The 16,508-nt window shown below is 42.8% G+C and overlaps 1 long non-coding RNA gene across 1 annotated transcript; it reads right to left on the bottom strand.

Annotated features, from left to right (window-relative positions):
* Window positions 1-3,422: 3,422 nt before the first annotated feature.
* On the bottom strand, window positions 3,423-10,903 carry LOC308673628. Its single transcript, XR_014027696.1, has 2 exons — window positions 10,148-10,903; window positions 3,423-7,911 (listed from the first exon to the last, which is right to left on the bottom strand). It is a non-coding gene; the product is annotated as an uncharacterized lncRNA (long non-coding RNA).
* Between the last annotated feature and the right edge of the window lie 5,605 nt (window positions 10,904-16,508).

The raw sequence follows: 16,508 nt of genomic DNA, 5'->3' as shown, positions 1-16,508 counted from the left end.
CAACTTACAACCAAAATTGCATGTTTGCTATGATTGTGAGGGATGTCCTCTTTACAGTATATTTTATTTTATTTTTATCTTCTATAAGCCTACTGATGTGTTTGGTATTGCTGTTAGTTGCAAAGTCGTGTCCGACCCAACTTTTAGGCCTCTCCCAGATGAAGAAAACCCTCCCAAATTTAAATAAAAATTAAATGCAATCGAAAAGTGTATGCATCCTTATTTGAGAAAAATAGATCATCTGTTTTATGCACAGTGCTAGAAAGAAAGTCTTTGTCACGGTTCCTCCAAGCGGGGAATAAACATGGCAACTGCTTTGGGAAGAGGGTTGTGGTTTATTGCAGAGGAAAGCCAGACAGAAAGATGGATCCAACAGAAAAGAGCGAGAGAAGAGAGTGACCACATGTGGGTAGTGAGTTTTTATACCCCCTGAACTCTATTGTCTGGAGTTATTTCCTGTTTCAAGCTTTGTATTTCCTTTGTCACATATTCTGTCCTGAGCCTAGGTGTGCCCCTCTAGGATTCCTGCTGCTTGTCTGTCCCAGCCCACCTCCCTGGGGCAGGGTATGTAGATTTTAGATGTCTGAAGTCTTCTTAGCTTCAACCTTCCTGAATGGTTTACGGCTGCATTTCTATAGAGTTGGTTTCTGCTTGGGGAAGGGAGACTTGGGGCTATTAAGAAAAACTGGGCATGCTTTTCTGCCTCTTTAACTTCTTTTTTTGGAAATGTATTTTCCTGCCCTTTTAATATTTCCTTCTCTGGGGAGCTGACTTCCCACAACAGTATTGAAAAAGAATTATAAAACATTGGATAAAGCTTATCAAAAGAAAAGGAATATTTTCCAATAGACACAAACTGATTCCTCCCTTTCCTTAAGTCTCTTGTTAAAGAACCTGTTTGCCACTCAGCCGTAAGAAACAAAAAAAACAGTCGAAGGGATAAAACTAGAAAGATGGCAGGTCTGTTGCCTAAGAATGTTATGTAGCATATAAATATTTTTTTCCTTTTGTAAGAAAAGAAACTCTTCCTGAGCATCTTCTAAAAATCCCTCAAGTCTTCTTTGGACTAATATAGCCCGAAATTAAGTATTGTGACTGATTTTTCAGCAAGAGTCCTTCAAGACTATAAGCACAGTGTCTGTTGTTTAGCAGGAAAAAAAACCCCACATTATTGCAGCCATTCCTGCCATGGCCCCAGGACGCCACAGCTTCTAGAAACCGTGAATTTGGTGTGATCAGTTTAGTGACTTTCAGATTAACATACTATTGGTAAGCTTCTTTTCCAAGGATTTTTGTTGCTATGTTAATGTGGCTACGATATTATTGATCTCAAAGCCAATAAATAGATCTCTTCTCAGTATAAATCTGGATGACAAGGGGAAGAAAAGGGTCTGCCTCCTCCTCACACTCCTCTTACTTGGAAAAAGGAGACACAGGTGCTCAGCAAACTTTTAGGTCTCTCCCAGATGAAGAAAACCCTCCCAAAACTTTGCAGCCCCCTTGCCCTTGAGACCCCATCCCATCTATCCAGAAGCTTCTTCTGGATCACGGAGCTGGTGGATCCTCCTGGCCAGGGGAGAGATTCTCACCCAGGCCTGGAGCAACTCCTGCTCTCTCTACGGGGGCCATTCGGAAATCCAGCTCCCTTTGGGCGTCCATGATAGACGCTCCCAGATAGTCATGCAGGAGCTGCAGAGGGAGGGGTGCTGACTGGGCCGGGAGGAGCCCGGCCCAAAATGTCCACTCACCACATGGCTCCCACTTGACCATCTCCACATGAACAATATAGGTCACTCTCCTTGCAGAGTTAGGGGTAGGGGTTAGGGTTAGGGTTAGGTTTCGGGGTAGGGTTCTTTGCATTTTGTTTCCTTGCAACGCAAGGAAAGAAGCAAAAAAAAAAGCCCTAGAAGAGAGGAAAAAAGGAAGGTAAGGAAAGGGATCCGCTAAAGCCTCCTTCCCACCATCCCTTTCACTCCAGAAACCAGCCCCTCCTCCCTTTTAGCCTTCCTTAAACCTGCTGGAAAGGGCTCAAAGGAGGCTTTTATCCCCCCAAAATAAAGATAAAACAGGAACTCATTTGCCTCCTGCCTTCAGGCGCTTTGGAGGATGGTGGAGAAGGTGGTGGGGAGGAAGCTAGAGGTCTTCTAGAAAGGTCTCCTTCATTGGGGGGGGGGAAAGTGAGAGGATTGAAGAAAAGAAGGAAGGAAGGGAAGCCTATGCCTCTCACTGCGTTGTTGTTTTTTAGTTTTGCCAGCGTTGGAGAAGGTGGTGGGGAAGAAGCTGTAGATCCTCAATGATCAAGTCTCCTGCATTGGGGGGGGGGAAAGTGGGACAAATGAAGGAAAGGAGGAAGGGAACCCTTCCTATCAACCGAATGACCCACCATTAGTATCTTCATTGATTCCTTAACAGTGAGAAATTTACCTTCATTGATATGGACTTCCTCTTCCTCCCTCTCCAAATTTAAAATCTGGGGCTCGGGCTGCTGGAACAGAGAGACAGAGGAGAGATCTCCAGCTTGCTGTGGCCAAAGGGTCTTGCAGAGTCACCCCCCACCTTCCCTTTGGCCCCTGGAGACGAGGATTAGCGCCTGGCCAGGGATCCCCTAATCCACCACCCAGTGGATCGAAGGGTTTTCCTGCCCTTTTTCCCCAGGAGGGGGATTATATGATGAGGGGTGGTCCACAGTTTGGCCTTTCCAGGTGGCTACTTAATTTTTCAGTCCTGATGAAGAGGGGCTACCTCCTCCTCACCCTCCTCTTCCTTATAGGGAACTCTGGGAAAGGGAGACACAGGTGCTGAGCAAACTTTTAGCCCTCACCCAGATGAAGAAACCCCCCCCAAATCAGAGCCTCCTCTGCACCCCACTCCCTTTTGAGACCCCACCCCATCTATCCGGAAGCTCCTTCTGGTTCACGGAGCTGGTGGATTCCTTTGACCCGGGGAGAGATTCTCACCCAGGCCTGGGGCAACTCCTGCTCTCTCTCAGAAATCCAGCTCCCTTTGGGCGTCCATGAGAGACGCTCCCAGATAGTCATGCAGGAGCTGCAGCGAGGGGGGTGAGTGGGCCCAGAGGAGCCTGACCCAAAGTGTCCACTCACCACACGGCTCCCGCTTGACCTTCTCCAGGTCTATTATTATGGTCACTCTCCTGCTTGCAGGCATGGGGGAGACTTTTGCCTTTTCCTTGTAAAAAAGGGAAAACAGCATAAAAAAGCCCTAGATGAGAGAAAAAAAGGAAGGTAAGGAAAGGGATCCGCTAAAGCCTGCTTCCCACCATCCCTTTCACTCCAGAAACCAGCCCCTTTTAGCCTTCCTTAAACCTGCTGGAAAGGGCTCAACCGAGCCTCTTAGACCCCCAAAAGAAATAAAGATACGTTCCCCTTTCCTAGTGTTGCAGAATTAAGACTCAGACCTCGGAATCAAAAGAAGTTTGTTTTATTTTGCGCGCAAAAGGTTCAGATTAGAAAGCAAAGGCAATGTCTGAACAACTTTCCAGGAAACAAGCAGGTACATTTATAGTCTTCAAAAGTCACAGAACACGGAAATGTAAATTGTTAATTCTGATTGGTTACATGAATTACAGGCCCCCTTCTAGCTCATTTCTAGCCCCCCCTTTGCATTGCTAAATTGTTTTGCAAACCTGTCTCTTTGCTAGCATCTAGGTTTCCTGTACCATGTATGTGGTTAGCTACAAGTGAGACATATGTGGTTAGCTGCAACTGAACTGTGTGCTAGCTTATTAGATGTGACCCACAGGTGAACTTGTGGTTTGACATTTTCCATTTCCTTGTTCTTCTTCTTCTAACTAATACACGCATTATTCTCTATGCCTCACTGTTGTGTCCTACCTCACATTTATGACATACAGCATCCATATGTATTATTTATATTTTTCCTTATGGCCTGCCTCATTCCCCCCTGTTGAGACTCAATTTCCATTTGGACAAGGAGTCTCACCTTCCATGATATTCCTTTATTTCGGCAAGCAATTCCAGTTTCCCCAGCAAGCAAAGATCAAAACCATTGTATATTAGGATAGGTGAACAGTATAACAGACCAACACTTTGAACTGACACTTATCAAGATAGAGATAGATAGCGACAAGCAAAGAGAGAAAGAAGTATTCCATGAGTTAGACTTCATCCTCCTCAGGCACTCTCTCTAAGCCCCACGGTCCAAACCGCACATATATTCCACCATCCAGATCCCTTCTTTCCCTTGGAATCCCAGGTGTGTATCCATTTTCCAAAGATCCCTCGAGCATAATCAATTCCTTTTCGATCCTTATCTCTTTCATTGATCTCACAGCCAATTGCCTCATTAAGGGAATTACACACGGGATGAAGGCTAACCCCGCTACTCCACGGAGCAATAGGAACAGCACTTGCTTGACCCATGCGGTTCCTGGTAACCATGAGAACCATTGGTCAGTTCCCTGGAGTCTCTGGCTAATCCTGGACGCTCTATCTTGCAGATCCTTTGCCACTTCTCTGACCATTCCTGATTTATTCATGTAAAAGCAGCATTCTTCTCCTAAAAAGAGACACAAGCCACCTTTTTCAGCTGTCAGGAGGTCTAGGGCCCGCCTGTTCTGCAAGACTACTGCTGCCAAGGAATCTATTTGGTCTTGTACTTCGACCAAGGTCCCAGCAATCTGAGTTAGCCTTGTTGAAATTCCTCAGAAAGCTGTTTAAACTGGGTTGTAGAATGGGCTAAGCCTCCCACACCTGTTCCAACTGCAGTGCCTATTCCTCAGATAGGTAACAAGGGTATCACTAGAGGTACTCTTTTTTTTTGCACATGTCCTATGAGAGGAACAGGGAGGGCTTGTTCCCCATTAACAACACCCATCTTTGGGAAGAGGTGTACCAGAGTACAAGTTCCAGTCTAAGTAGTAGGCAAACATACATACACATTTTCTCCACACAAGAAAAAGACTCCATCCTCTTCCAAACACACTGCCATACTCATGGAAAAGGCATGAAATCTATGATTATACTCATTGCTCCAAACCTGGTTTTAGTCTAGGAATAACACGCTTAGGTTTAGGAGCTGGGGTTGGCCTGGGGTGCACTCCCCACTGGGAAATAAGACCAGGAGTGGGTTTGCTCCGGTCCCTCTTTGCCGAGTATCTCCAGTGGCCCCAAAGCCTGGGCTTTACTTGTCCCTTCAGGTTCTTCAACAGCCCCTGAGCCTTCCTCTAGGGTGAAAGGAACTGTCTGACCATTCTCACAACATTTGGGACTACCATCCATGGCTTTCTTACCCAATAGGCCACTTGTAAATAGTATCCATAGCCATAGGAGATTCATGGTTGACAACCTGAAATAGGTCAATGTCATTTTCTATTATTTCTATTCCACACTCACAGTCACAACAAGGGGAATAATTACAATTACAAGGTTACCACGCCCGGAGGATGGAGGGGATTAGGTGGAATTTGGGAAAGGACAGTATCAGTATTGGATGAATCACAAAGCCTAGTCTTGTTTGCTAAATTTAGTATCCACAATCCCAAGACTCCCAACAGACTCCAAAGAACCCACTCCCAGGGTGTTTCAAACATAAGTGTCCACAGAAGATACACACTTTCCTTGGTCACACTTAGTGATTTTAGGTGCAACACTTGTTACTTTGGATGTGGGGTGATTCCAGAAGAAAAGGTTTCCAATGCAGCAGGTTACAATCAAAATAATTAAGATCACTAATGCCAGACACATTACACCTATGACTATATATTGTCGGACTACCATTTCTCGAGATAGGTCCAACCTACACCACACAAACCATCCCTAACACATTAACAATTGTTTTTCTCCTTGTTTTCAGCCGTACGTAGAGGGTCAGCTTCCGGAGTGACACCAGTAGGGCCTCTTCTGCCCCGTATGTTGCCTGCCCATTGCCGGTAGGGCAGTTATAGGGGGCGCTTCTTCAAGTGTAGCACTAGAGGATGGGTCTCATCCTGCTCTGCCTCCCAACAGTCATCAGCTGCGGGCTTAACTCAAGTCCAGTGAATCCAAGACTTGGATTCTAACACTTTTACTTCTAGGGGAGAACACATGACCACAATATACAGGCCTTTCCATCTAGGTTTCAAGTTTTCCCCTTTCCAGTGTTTTACCCATACTTTGTCTCCCACTTGGATATTATGACTGGGAGTACTCAGAAATGGTGGGCTTAGGGACACACAATAGTGTTGGATTCCTTGTATTTGCTTATTTAACTCTCCCACCATTTGACTCACCCATGAAGTCCCTATTTGACTTAAGTTCCCTACATGATTTTTCAAATTAGTACTCATGAGGGGGAGGTCTTCCAAACATCATTTCATAAGGAGATAGCCTAATTCCCTTTTGAAGGGTGCATCTCACAGACCAAAGTGCTAGTGGCAATGCATCCACCCATTTAAGGCAAGTTTCAAGGCACACCTTAGTCACCTTTTCCTCTATTCTGTCTTGAGTAAAATTCTAGCCACTTCTCATGCATGCTTTGTCTTGGTAAGGAAACATTCAGGCCACCCAGTATAATTACACACCATAACTAGCATTGCTTTATATAGTCCACATTTTGGCATTTCTGTAAAATCAACAACTAAAGAATCCATGGGGTGATATCCCTTAGGCTGGCTTCCTGGCGGAAGAGTAGGTCCTTGTTTTGGATTAACCTGGGCACAGGTATTACATCTCTTGGTTGCATGGGCACACAGCAAGTGAAGGCGATTAATGTACACAATACGACGGAGGGCTTCAGTTAGTGCACTCTTCCCCATGTAAGTAGTTACCTGAGCTTCTTTTACTACTGGTCAGGTTAAATTCTCAGGGACAAAAATCCTTCCATCTGGGAGCATGTACCACTCTCCCTGTTTGTGTCCTTGCAAGTCTACACTTGCCTGTAATTCCTCAGCTTTGGAATATTTAGGGCTCAGTCCTCTTGGCATTTCTAATGCTACACAAGCTGTCATGTCAGGGTAGGGTTGGCTATCTCGAGTTGCTGATAACCTTGCTTCTTTGTCAGCTGCTGTATTTCCTCAGGCTACATCATCTTGTCCCTTTTGATGTCCTTTACAGTGCATGACGCTACTCTTTTAGGTCCCCGCACAGCTTTGATGAGTCTTTCAATCAAAAGAGGATGTTTAATTTCTCTTCCTGCTCCTGTCAAGAGTCCTCTCTCTCTATAGAGTGCAGCATGTACATGTAATGTGAGGAATGCATATTCAGAATCTGTCCAAAGTCAACAATTTATTAGCTTCCTCTATCAGGAGAGCTGTGGCTGCCAGAATTTTTAGACATTGTGGCCACCCTTTTGAAACTGCATCAAGTTGTGTTGACAAATAAGCTATGGGCTGTTGCCAACTTCCCTTTTCTTGAGTCAGGACTCCAATAGCCACATTACTCTTTGAGTCCACATACAAATTAAAAGGTTTCTCCAGATTGGGAAGTCCTGTGACAGGAGCTTGAGATAAAGCTGATTTTTAAAGTCTCAAAACAAAAGGCTCCTTTTCTCCCCCCTTTGTGGACTCATAGAGTGGTTTGACTAGCAGGGCAAAATTCAGTATGCAATGGGGCAAGGGTAGCTTCTCTGCCGGAGACGAATAGGCACTGCCAGAGGCTTCACTTGGATGACTAGTGGTGCATGCTGGGCTGCATAACCTGGAGGATTATCTTCTGCCCATACTTGGGGCACTCCAAATTCCTGCCACGTATCGGGGACTTGAACCTCTTGGGCCACCATTATTCACCACATCTCATCTGGAGGGTACTTCATTACAAGTGCCATTCTGTCTTCTTCAAATGACAATGTCTCTCCCATTTTTCATAGCAGGTCTCACCCCAGCAAAGGAATGGGATACTCAGGCATATATAAGAATTGATGTTCAATGTCCCATCCATTTAGGGAACATCTCAGGGGCTTCAAAAAAGAATGACGATTAACGGAGCCATCAACTCCTTGCACATTTATGACATCAGTAGAAAAGGGAGCCAATAACTTAGTAACTACAGATCTAGATGCCCCTGTATCTACTAGAAAGGTCACATTATTGTCCCCTATCTTCATTCGGACCAAGGGTTCAGGGGGGGGGGGCTTGACTTAACTCTGGTCCCCTTCAGTTTTCAGTCCATTGTTCAGCTGCTGCCAACCCTATGGCCTCAACTTTTTCTTGAAATTGGCCTCAGCCTCTATTTTCTCTTTTTTTCTTTTCTTTTCCCCACTTCTGGGTAAAGAACCCCTTCCTGTAGCCATTCCTTTGTCTGTATTCACAAACAAATTGCTTAGTAAAGAGCAACAAAGGAATCCTCACCAAACTCTGGTTGAGTTTGTTTGCACATAAATCTTCACTCAAAACAATATACAGTAACTCATTTATAATCCCAAACTTTTTCTCAACTTCTTCGTTTTAAACAAGGGTTGAATTACAATTCCTTCAATTCTCTTAGGTATTGTTTTCTATCAGTGTGTCCCACACACAGGCATAAAAACATTAAAAAAATAAAAATAAAATGACAACAAAACGCAACTCCAGCAAAATAAATAAAATAAACAAGATTAATAAGATATTGTGAGTTACTGAAATAGTTTTGTATCAAACTGTAATATCAACTCTTCGCTCTTAATATAAATTTAGTCAAATTCCAATTTAATCAGATTCCATTCAGATGGAAACAAATTTCCATTAAGTAGGTTAAAACATTAAATTTCACATCCATCCCAGCTTCCTCAAACCAGAATTCTAAACCGAAAAAAAATAGTTAAAAAGATTAGACCCCCCTTTTCCTTTCTGTCTCTCTTGCTCTTAAAGCAACACAACCAGCAAAGGTGAGAGGACAGAAAAAGAAGAATTACAGAAAAATCTCACCACTAACAAAATAGTTTTCTCTTCTTCACATGCATTTCCATGAATTCTCTCACACATCTTCCATGAGACTTTTCATACAAACGCTTATATTGCTTTTTCATTTCACTTTTTAATAAACAAACAAAAGAAATTCTGCAGTTTACTGCTTCTTTCACAGTCTGTGGTGGGGGAGAAACTCTCTCTCACACACACACAGAGGATTATCATATCCACACATTCATTTCCATTCAAACTGCTTGCATAAACAATTTCACATACAGATATTTCATTTCATACTTTCTTCTGACAAATCAATAACTAATATAATTACAAGGAGCTGTTCAGAAGCCAATGAGCTCCCTTGTTTGTTGGTTGTTTTTTTTAATAAGGCCTTTTTATTAATTATTATTAGACACAACACAGACACTTAATTATTATTATTAGACACAACACAGACACACAAACACTACCTCCACACTCCTCTAACAAAAATGGACTATATACTGCCTGGGATCCATCAGGCACATAAATTTCTTTTATTAACCTATATGTTTAGTGCTTGACATAGCCAATTTTTAAAACTTCCATATTTTGAGCAAAATGCACTAGTGCTTTTAATAGGATTTCTTGGTGAGTTCCTTGGGCTCCTATCCCTTGAACTTTATTAGTGTCATTATCAACATCTGCGGGTTGAACTGGACTCACCACTGGCTGCTGGACTGGAACCACTGGTGGTGGGACTTGAGGCACAGGGTGATACACAGGGACATGGGGGAGGGGCGCATCTTCTTCATAGGGATCAGTTTTTGAAACAGGTATGGTTTCAATCTGACCCTTTTTTTCCCCTTGACATCTAGGATTTCTATTCATTCGTGCCACACAGACCCGCAGGAATTCTACTCAGCATTTGCAGAGCCATTCAGGATTCTCCTTTACTACTATTTGCCACTATTGATATTGATCTGGGTGACCATAATCTCCACTAAAACCTTTCTTGAAATTCTTCAGCATACATTGAAGAGGTGTCCGAGAGACACTTCCTCTACCACCCATTTTCTAAGACACTGCCACTGACCTGTGGTGCCGGATGTTCCAACGGTCACCAACAGGAACTGCAATGGCTTAACCACCCACACAACACTATCTCTAGGGTCACATTAGGACGCGCTGATCCTGGACCCAGGGGGGTGATCAGGCCCCCTCTTCCACTCTTAGTGGGTCTATAGCCTCTACGTTCCACAACAAGTGGGGCTATTCCATCCACTTTTTTTTTTAAACGAGTGGGACTACCCTTTTTTTCAATATACTTGCCTGCAGGCGTCTTCTCCCTCAGACGTCAAGTTCTGGTTGTGGATGACTTATTTTGATTCCGTGCGGGTTCTTGGATCGGTCGGGTGTCCACCAGGCGCCCCCACAGAGTCCTCCGCCTCCTTTCGGAGAAATCGTCCGTGCCGGCTAAAGGAAGACAGGACGACCCCGGCGGGGCCCCAGGTGGTCCGTGCCGTCCTCAGCGAAATATCGCTCCAAGTCCCATCTCTGGGTGCCAGAAAATGTTGCAGAATTAAGACTCAGACCTCGGAATCAAAAGAAGTTTGTTTTATTTTGCGCGCAAAAGGTTCAGATTAGAAAGCAAAGGCAATGTCTGAACAACTTTCCAGGAAACAAGCAGGTACATTTATAGTCTTCAAAAGTCACAGAACACGGAAATGTAAATTGTTAATTCTGATTGGTTACATGAATTACAGGCCCCCTTCTAGCTCATTTCTAGCCCCCCCTTTGCATTGCTAAATTGTTTTGCAAACCTGTCTCTTTGCTAGCATCTAGGTTTCCTGTACCATGTATGTGGTTAGCTACAAGTGAGACATATGTGGTTAGCTGCAACTGAACTGTGTGCTAGCTTATTAGATGTGACCCACAGGTGAACTTGTGGTTTGACATTTTCCATTTCCTTGTTCTTCTTCTTCTAACTAATACACGCATTATTCTCTATGCCTCACTGTTGTGTCCTACCTCACATTTATGACATACAGCATCCATATGTATTATTTATATTTTTCCTTATGGCCTGCCTCACTAGCAGGATCCTCCCAAAGATCCTTTTTCCACCAGGCATCTGGACTTTCCTTTTTTCCCTTGAAGAGGTTTGGCCTCCCACCCCAGAACAAAAAGATTTCTACTCCTGCAGACAGCTCTTCCGTTCATGGCTGCCCGGCCCCTCCTCTGCAGAGTGTCCCAATCCTGTGAGAAATTGGCCAGAAAATGGGGAACCTTCACCAGAGCCCAGAAGCCCTACTTTCATTCCGGGAGCCATTTTGAGGCGGATGAGCATCAGTTGAACCGTCCGGATGACATTACGAAGCCACAAGATGACAGGCCTCCCTCACAAATCCCTCTCCCCACCTTTTCTACAAAAACCGGTGCCAGCCCAAAGACTTTGGGAATGGACCCACGTATCACCAAATCTGCCCATTTCTCATGTTTTGGCACAGAAGGCACGGCTCTTTGGTTGTAGACTGCCTCTTCATATGGAAGCTCCTCTAAGCTAATTGATTGAACAAGACCCAGTGATGCAGCTTGTGGTCAGCCTCCATTTTGATTCCCTCTGTGTTGCCATTCTGGTTTGCCTAATTACTGTGGTGTTTGCTTAGCGACTACAGTGTTCGCTTAATAACTGCCACAAGTGACATGAAAAACATATGGCGCTTGTTTTTGTTGATGCGCAGAAAGCATTCAACAACGTTGAATGGGATTTCATGTTGAAACAGTTAAAACATGCTATTTGGCAAAAAGTTTATAAATATGTTCAAAGCAATTTATTCGAAACAGGAAGCAAAAGTAGTAATAAACGGAGAAACCACCAAAAGGCACAAGACAAGGTTGTCCATTATCACATTAGTATTTGTCCTCTCTCTAGAAGTCTTGACTAGAGTAATTTGAATGTAAATATGAAGTAACTGTTTGTTTTATCACCTAAATTAGCAATATTTAATGTGGAGGTGGTTCTCAGAAAAAAAAGATCTGTACAACTGCTGTATATACTCAACCACCTTTCACAAGAATGACTGTATATATTGAACGTTAAGACGCCGTTGCAGTTTTTAAAAAGACCTTCCCCCCCCAAGTTGTTTACTATATGAATGGAAGCTTATTGTTTAAAAATAAATATTTTTTTCTGAAAAGTGACCCATTTTAGTCCCTCAAGTCTTCTTTGGACTAATATAGCCTGAAATTAAGCATTGTGACTGATTTTTCAGCAAGAGTCCTTCAAGGCTATAAGCACATTGACTTGTTTAGCAGGAAAAAAAACCCCACATAATTGCAGCCATTCCTGCCATGTATGTAGATTTTAGATATCTGAAGTCTTGTTAGCTTCAACCTTCCTGAATGGTTTACGGCTGCATTTCTATAGAGTTGGTTTCTGCTTGGGGAAGGGAGACTTGGGGCTATTAAGAAAAACTGGGCATGCTTTTCTGCCTCTTTAACTTCTTTTTTTGGAAATGTATTTTCCTGCCCTTTTAATATTTCCTTCTCTGGGGAGCTGACTTCCCACAACAGTATTGAAAAAGAATTATAAAACATTGGATAAAGCTTATCAAAACAAAAGGAATATTTTCCAATAGACACAAACTGATTCCTCCCTTTCCTTAAGTCTCTTGTTAAAGAACCTGTTTGCCACTCAGCCGTAAGAAAGAAAAAAAACAGTCGAAGGGATAAAACTAGAAAGATGGCAGGTCTGTTGCCTAAGAATGTTATGTAGCATACGTATAAATTTTTTTTTCCTTTTGTAAGAAAAGAAACTCTTCCTGAGCACCTTCTAAAAATCTCTCAAGTCTTCTTTGGACTAATAGAGCCCGAAATTAAGTATTGTGACTGATTTTTCAGCAAGAGTCCTTCAAGACTATAAGCACAGTGTCTGTTGTTTAGCAGGAAAAACCCCCACATAATTGCAGCCATTCCTGCCATGGCCCCAGGACGCCACAGCTTCTAGAAACCGTGAATTTGGTGTGATCAGTTTAGTGACTTTCAGATTAACATACTATTGGTAAGCTTCTTTTCCAAGGATTTTTGTTGCTATGTGGCTACGATATTATTGATCTCAAAGCCAATAAATAGATCTCTTCTCAGTATAAATCTGGATGACAAGGGGAAGAAAAGGGTCTGCCTCCTCCTCACACTCCTCTTACTTGGAAAAAGGAGACACAGGTGCTCAGCAAACTTTTAGGTCTCTCCCAGATGAAGAAAACCCTCCCAAAACTTTGCAGCCCCCTTCCCCTTGAGACCCCATCCCATCTATCCAGAAGCTCCTTCTGGATCAAGGAGCTGGTGGATCCTCCTGGCCAGGGGAGAGATTCTCACCCAGGCCTCGGGCAATTCCTGCTCTCTCTACGGGGGGGGGCCATTTGGAAATCCAGCTCCCTTTCAGCATCCATGACAGACTCTCCCAGATACACCAGCAGGAGCTGCAGACTCCTAATACTAGTATCATAATACTAGTACGGTATGTAAATATGAAGTAATTGTTTGTTTCATAACCTAAATTAGCAATATTTAATGTGGATGTGGTTCTCAGAAAAAAAGATCTGTACAACTGCTGTATATACTCAACCACCTTTCACAAGAATGACTGTATATATTGAACGTAAGACACCGTTGCAGTTTTAAAATACCCTTCCCCCCCAAAGTTGCTTACTACGTGAATGGAAGCTTATTGTTTAAAAATAAAGAATTTTTTTTAAAAAAGTGACCCATTTTAAGACTGTCACAACTTACAACCAAAATTGCATGTTTGCTATGATTGTGAGGGATGTCCTCTTTACAGTATATTTTATTTTATTTTTATCTTCTATAAGCCTACTGATGTGTTTGGTATTGCTGTTAGTTGCAAAGTCGTGTCCGACCCAACTTTTAGGCCTCTCCCAGATGAAGAAAACCCTCCCAAATTTAAATAAAAATTAAATGCGATCGAAAAGTGTATGCATCCTTATTTGAGAAAAATAGATCATCTGTTTTATGCACAGTGCTAGAAAGAAAGTCTTTGTCACGGTTCCTCCAAGCGGGGAATAAACATGGCAACTGCTTTGGGAAGAGGGTTGTGGTTTATTGCAGAGGAAAGCCAGACAGAAAGATGGATCCAACAGAAAAGAGCGAGAGAAGAGAGTGACCACATGTGGGTAGTGAGTTTTTATACCCCCTGAACTCTATTGTCTGGAGTTATTTCCTGTTTCAAGCTTTGTATTTCCTTTGCCACATATTCTGTCCTGAGCCTAGGTGTGCCCCTCTAGGATTCCTGCTGCTTGTCTGTCCCAGCCCACCTCCCTGGGGCAGGGTATGTAGATTTTAGATGTCTGAAGTCTTCTTAGCTTCAACCTTCCTGAATGGTTTACGGCTGCATTTCTATAGAGTTGGTTTCTGCTTGGGGAAGGGAGACTTGGGGCTATTAAGAAAAACTGGGCATGCTTTTCTGCCTCTTTAACTTCTTTTTTTGGAAATGTATTTTCCTGCCCTTTTAATATTTCCTTCTCTGGGGAGCTGACTTCCCACAACAGTATTGAAAAAGAATTATAAAACATTGGATAAAGCTTATCAAAAGAAAAGGAATATTTTCCAATAGACACAAGCTGATTCCTCCCTTTCCTTAAGTCTCTTGTTAAAGAACCTGTTTGCCACTCAGCCGTAAGAAACAAAAAAAACAGTCGAAGGGATAAAACTAGAAAGATGGCAGGTCTGTTGCCTAAGAATGTTATGTAGCATATAAATATTTTTTTCCTTTTGTAAGAAAAGAAACTCTTCCTGAGCATCTTCTAAAAATCCCTCAAGTCTTCTTTGGACTAATATAGCCCGAAATTAAGTATTGTGACTGATTTTTCAGCAAGAGTCCTTCAAGACTATAAGCACAGTGTCTGTTGTTTAGCAGGAAAAAACCCTACATAATTGCAGCCATTCCTGCCATGGCCCCAGGACGCCACAGCTTCTAGAAACCGTGAATTTGGTGTGATCAGTTTAGTGACTTTCAGATTAACATACTATTGGTAAGCTTCTTTTCCAAGGATTTTTGTTGCTATGTTAATGTGGCTACGATATTATTGATCTCAAAGCCAATAAATAGATCTCTTCTCAGTATAAATCTGGATGACAAGGGGAAGAAAAGGGTCTGCCTCCTCCTCACACTCCTCTTACTTGGAAAAAGGAGACACAGGTGCTCAGCAAACTTTTAGGTCTCCCCCAGATGAAGAAAACCCTCCCAAAACTTTGCAGCCCCCTTGCCCTTGAGACCCCATCCCATCTATCCAGAAGCTTCTTCTGGATCACGGAGCTGGTGGATCCTCCTGGCCAGGGGAGAGATTCTCACCCAGGCCTCGGGCAATTCCTGCTCTCTCTACGGGGGGGCCATTTGGAAATCCAGCTCCCTTTCAGCATCCATGACAGACTCTCCCAGATACACCAGCAGGAGCTGCAGACTCCTAATACTAGTATCATAATACTAGTACGGTATGTAAATATGAAGTAATTGTTTGTTTCATAACCTAAATTAGCAATATTTAATGTGGATGTGGTTCTCAGAAAAAAAGATCTGTACAACTGCTGTATATACTCAACCACCTTTCACAAGAATGACTGTATATATTGAACGTAAGACACCGTTGCAGTTTTAAAATACCCTTCCCCCCCAAAGTTGCTTACTACGTGAATGGAAGCTTATTGTTTAAAAATAAAGAATTTTTTTTAAAAAGTGACCCATTTTAAGACTGTCACAACTTACAACCAAAATTGCATGTTTGCTATGATTGTGAGGGATGTCCTCTTTACAGTATATTTTATTTTATTTTTATCTTCTATAAGCCTACTGATGTGTTTGGTATTGCTGTTAGTTGCAAAGTCGTGTCCGACCCAACTTTTAGGCCTCTCCCAGATGAAGAAAACCCTCCCAAATTTAAATAAAAATTAAATGCGATCGAAAAGTGTATGCATCCTTATTTGAGAAAAATAGATCATCTGTTTTATGCACAGTGCTAGAAAGAAAGTCTTTGTCACGGTTCCTCCAAGCGGGGAATAAACATGGCAACTGCTTTGGGAAGAGGGTTGTGGTTTATTGCAGAGGAAAGCCAGACAGAAAGATGGATCCAACAGAAAAGAGCGAGAGAAGAGAGTGACCACATGTGGGTAGTGAGTTTTTATACCCCCTGAACTCTATTGTCTGGAGTTATTTCCTGTTTCAAGCTTTGTATTTCCTTTGCCACATATTCTGTCCTGAGCCTAGGTGTGCCCCTCTAGGATTCCTGCTGCTTGTCTGTCCCAGCCCACCTCCCTGGGGCAGGGTATGTAGATTTTAGATGTCTGAAGTCTTCTTAGCTTCAACCTTCCTGAATGGTTTACGGCTGCATTTCTATAGAGTTGGTTTCTGCTTGGGGAAGGGAGACTTGGGGCTATTAAGAAAAACTGGGCATGCTTTTCTGCCTCTTTAACTTCTTTTTTTGGAAATGTATTTTCCTGCCCTTTTAATATTTCCTTCTCTGGGGAGCTGACTTCCCACAACAGTATTGAAAAAGAATTATAAAACATTGGATAAAGCTTATCAAAAGAAAAGGAATATTTTCCAATAGACACAAGCTGATTCCTCCCTTTCCTTAAGTCTCTTGTTAAAGAACCTGTTTGCCACTCAGCCGTAAGAAAG

Source organism: Vipera berus (assembly GCF_964194415.1).
Source record: "Vipera berus genome assembly, chromosome: 12".
NCBI classification, from domain to species: domain Eukaryota; kingdom Metazoa; phylum Chordata; class Lepidosauria; order Squamata; family Viperidae; genus Vipera; species Vipera berus.
Note: the sequence above shows the minus strand (reverse complement) of the source record. Positions and strands in the feature narration are given on the sequence as shown.